The sequence below is a fragment of the Capsicum annuum genome, chromosome 1 (assembly GCF_002878395.1).
Source record: "Capsicum annuum cultivar UCD-10X-F1 chromosome 1, UCD10Xv1.1, whole genome shotgun sequence".
NCBI classification, from domain to species: Eukaryota; Viridiplantae; Streptophyta; class Magnoliopsida; order Solanales; family Solanaceae; genus Capsicum; species Capsicum annuum.
In genome coordinates this window covers 173943215-173948590 of record NC_061111.1, presented here as the reverse complement: position 1 = coordinate 173948590, position 5376 = coordinate 173943215, and positions in this window count along the sequence as shown.

The window sequence follows — 5376 nt, the reverse complement described above, 5'->3', positions numbered from 1 at the left end:
ATATATATATATATATATATATATATATATATATATAAAGGAAAAATGTGAGAATGCTGATGTGTCATGCCTCTAAAGCCAACATTCCTATTTATCTTTTGTGTGATTCTTTTTTGACATTTTTATCCTTCAAAAACAACATTAATAAAAAGATAAATCAGAAAAAAAAAAATTGCACCAATTAATGTTCAGTTTCAGTTTCTATCTGTGTGTTGAATCACACAATTAAGAAGAATTAAAAAAACATTACAAATTAAATACAGTGAAAATTGAAGAGATGATCTCTGACTAAAACACCATTTAACACAAAAAAGAGGAAGAAACATAAGAAGAAAAATAGGAAACCTACTCCTTGAGACGAGATCTCATGGATATAAAGGAGAAAGATCTCGAAAATTGAAATAGAAGTGGTGATTTTAATTTCATAAAAAAGAAATTGTGCGATCATGAAACTAGCGATAGGTGCAAAGGGAACAAAGTTGTGGTACGAGCCTCAGGTCAATCATTCATCTCTTTAGCATGGTATTCTACTTTCTTCTCTCTTGCTACTATAGTAGAGTTGGAGTTTAGGAGTTCAATATTTTTTTTCTTTCGATAATATAAATTGTGTAGCAGTAAACTTTGACGAAGGCTGAAATATATGAGGAACAAGTGAAATTATATGACTAGAAGTATGGAAACGACTTCCTTTAAATTTGAAAGGTAAATAGTAATATTCTTTATAGGAGTATTCAAACACTTACAAGTATATATATGGTATATTATATAATTATGGTTAGAGTATTATTTTTTGATATCATATTACTCACAGCACTTGTATGAAAATCCCGTTAGTACACAATAATTTGCTTCCTTCTTTTCACATAAGTTAATTGATTATTTGCTTTCCCTTTTTTGTAATCATATTTTAACTTAATAAAGTATATTAATAATTTTCCCTAATCTTGAGATATACATATTCCATTTAAAATATGCTTTTGCGTAAAATCATTCCTTTTAATTTAAGATTCAATCACTATAAAACTATTGATTATATCTACTTAAATATTTGTATCATTATATTGTATTTTAGGGAAAGAAAAATAATTAATGTGACTTTTTCGAAACTTGAATTATATAAATGAGGAGGAGGAGGAGATCAAGGAATATAAAAAGGTAAGAAAAAGAATTATCAATTTTAGTTTCCTTTTCCCTCACTAAGTGTCCCTATTTTGTACTTATTTTTTTTTTATTTATTTATATCAAATAGAAGAAATTTAAAAAAAATAAAATCTATGAATAGAAGAGGTGAGGTGACACTTTTTATGACCAACATTAGAATTTATCTTTTTTGTCAAATTTGTAGTCTTTTATTAAATTTATTTATTAACAATTAAATATATTCTTGGAAAAGTAAATTTAATTCAATGAAAGCGTAAAAGATTACTTATTACAAATAAATGCTCAATATTTATTTATAAGAAATATTAAATATATTTTGATACTTGCAACTTCTAACCGTTTATGAATATTTATAATCCCATGAGTTAAGAGACATAAAATGAAAGGGAATTAATTTGTCTTTTATTTTAGATTTTACCTTTTCCCCTTATTTTCCATTCTAAAATTGCATAAATTTAAAGTTACCGCATTTCTCTCCTTTTTATTAATTTCTATAATTATAATTACTATACTGGAATCTTTCTATGTTCCTCATATTCCTTCATTTTTTTCTAAAATGAATTAAACACAATAGTTATGAGACATAATTTATTATCTATATCTTATGTTTGTATAGGTTTGTATAATTTATTCATAGCAACCTTTATTTGTGTTTTCCGTTTTCTTATTATTTTTATTTTTGTGATACGTTAAAATAGAAAAAAGTTATAAAAGTACAAATTTCTAAATATTTTTAGGGGAAAATATCAATATTTGATCACATTTTATATAATTAAGAATGAAAGAGTTAAGTGTGTGAACAATAAAAACATAATCTTCATAAAATAGAGGCAGAGTTGCAGAAATTATGTAGTAAAAAGATATAAATAGTGTCATTGTAATTTTTTTAACAAAAAAAAGTATAACAACAACAAAAAACCTAGTGTATTCCCACATAGTGAGGTCTGGGGAGGGTAAGATGTACGCAGTCCATACCTCTACCTCTAAAGAAGTAGAAAGGTTGTTTCCGATAGACCTCCGGCTCGAGACACGGAATACTAAACAAATTCATAGTAAAAAAAAAAAGTCTATAGTAAATTTCTAACTACAGATCCCAAAACATTAATTTTTAAAGAACAGTGAAATTAGAAGTGTGTGTAGACTGCTCATTAATGATTGTTCTTAATATTCAAATATCAAATTAAAATATGTTATAAATTTAATAAATATTTTATAATCGCGCAAAGCGCGAACAAATTCACTAGTTAGATAAATAAAGTGCTTGGAGCTTTTGATCTCTCCTTTGATGAGTTCGAAGAGAAACAAGCCAATCTTGTTATTGATTTATCTTTCTTTTTATTTCAACCTTGAGTTTATTATTATTTTTATATGATATATGTCATCTCATATCACGAATTACTGTTATATATAAATGAAGAATGAGTGCACTATTATTTTATCTTTTTGTGTAGTACACCAATTTTTTATCATTTATAAGTAATTATATATTATTATTATTATTATTATTATTATTATTATTATTATATTATTATTATTATTATTATTATTATTACTACTATTATTGCTATTACTATTACTACTACTACTATTACTACTACTACTATTATTATTATTATTACTATTATAATTTTTTGTACTATTACCATTAATATTATTATTATTATTATATTATTATTATTATTACGGAAAAGGCTCAAAAATATCCCTGAACTATCTGAAATAGCTCAAAAATGCCCCTCATTAGATTTTTGGCTCAAAAATACCCCTCCGTTAAATATTTGGCTCAAAAATACCCGTCCCTCTAACGGAATTCGAAAAAGGATCAAAAATACCCCTGAACTATCTGAAATGGCTAAAAAATACCCCTCCCTTAAACGAAATTCCACCAAGCATGCCACCTAGATAAAAAAAAAATCACGTGACTATGCCACATTACCATCCACATGTAAAATATTAGTATTTTTTAATTATATGACATTCCTTTCTTCTTTATTTTTATTTTTATTTAAAAACGTCAGTGAAACAGACAAAACGTACACGACTTTATAATTTTTAATCAAAGTAGACCAACGGTGGTTACATAATATTTTTTTTGAAAAATTTTATTAAATGTAACATCGCTATTATCAAATTCCTTTGATCATCTAAAAAATAAGTTTTTTCCTGTTAATAGGTTTAAAAGTGTGAAACCCAACAAAAGATTCTTATTAAACTGATAAACCCATTAATTATTAGGCCAGTATAAAAGTTAAAATTAAGATTTACTCGTAAAAGTAACAAGTTTCAAACTAAACTTCAAATTAGTTACTCAAAAGATGTGTTTGACTTTGCTAGCTTTTACTCAAAATGTTTATGTCAAAATGATTTAATAAATACCTCCTCTAATCTACAATTAATGAATCTTTGAATGTGACACACATCTTAAAAAAGTTAATGAATGACTTAATTAAAGAATAATTTATCAATATTAAGTATTATTTTACTTCTTTTCAAACTTGTTCTAAATATAATAAGATTATTCATCAAAACTGAATTTAGAAAAATGAATTCATTTCAAATGATTAAACAAGTGTTAAAAGGAATTCATTTATTTTGAAAAAGAATTCGCATGTGGTAAATTCAACTCAATTATTAGTACATCAACATTTGCTAGCTTAAATGTTAAAATTCTAGCTCCTCCTCCGAGTCAACATCAGATCAAGATCAAGTTGTCCCTCATCCCAAACGACAATAAAGAGATGAAATTTAGAACTTTTAAAACACTAATGAAGTAATTAGCAAAAGATTATTTTTTTGGTTTTTCTGTTTCATTGCTTTGCAAAAAAATAAAAATAAAGAAGAAAGGAATGTCATATAATTAAAATACTAATATTTTACATGTGAATGGTAATGTGGCATAGTCACATGATTTTTTTTATCTAGGTGGCATGCTTGGTAGAATTTTGTTAAAGGGAGGGGTATTTTTTAGCCAAATATTTAGCAGAGGGGTATTTTTGAGCCATTTCAAATAGTTCAAGGGTATTTTTGATCCTTTTACGAATTCCATTAGAGGGAGGGGTATTTTTTAGCCAAATATTTAACGGAGGGGTATTTTGGATCCATAAATCTAACGAGGGGCATTTTTGAGCTATTTCAGATAGTTCAGATGTATTTTTGAGCCTTTTTCGTTATTATTATTACTATTATTACTTTACTACTATATATTTTTTACTATTACCATTACTATTATTATTATTATTATTATTATTATTATTATTATTATTATTATTATTACTATTAATACTTTAATTTACTACTATATATAAGTGAAGGTTGGGGTGACTACCAAAGGTAGTTCGGGAAAAGAGCAGACCAGACGTAGAAAAAACTCTTAAAATGGTGCATGCAAAATTGTCAAAATTGTCTACATAGATTCATTTTTCGATCAACTAGCTACCACTTCCGGTGGGACTATCCCACCTGAGGACACTCAAAGCAGATTACAGAGAAAGTATATGTTCCTCAATATGCTGAAGTCCTTAAACCAAAATCTTATGTGCATGAATATGTAAAAGTTCCTCCAAAACCAATAATCATGCAGTATGGAGAACCTTTAATTTCTTGGAAGTCGTTAGAGGTGAATACTTTAATTGTGCAAGAAAACTTATGGCATGCAATTGTTGGTAAGTTCTCTTATGGAAGACCTGATGTTAATGAGCTTTAAAAGTTAATTCCTAAACAATATGCGATCAAGGGTGATTGTACAATAGGAGTTTTGAATACAAGGCATGTTTTGATTCGTTTGAATCAATTAGAAGACTATGTTCAATTATTATATACCTTTGTATATTTCATTAAATCAAGAGATAGGTATTAGAAAATAAGGACCCTCAAATGGGATTCATGGTTTAAACCAGATGTTGAAACTATGGTGGGAGTAGCATGGATCTCAATCCCAGATCTTCCACTAAATGTTTTTGCTAAATAAGCTATATTCTCCATTGCCTCAGCTGTGGGCAAATGTCTAGTGGTGGATATGGACTTAAGGAATCATACTAGGCCAAGCTGTGCAAGAGCGAAGATAGAGGTAGATCTAGTTGCTAAGTTGCCACACATAATTAAAATTAATGAAGAAGATAATGTTACAGGGAATATAAAATCCAAATGGATCAAAATTCAGTATGATCACAAACCTAAGTATTGTAAAGAGTGTTGTTTACAAGGTCATGATAAGGA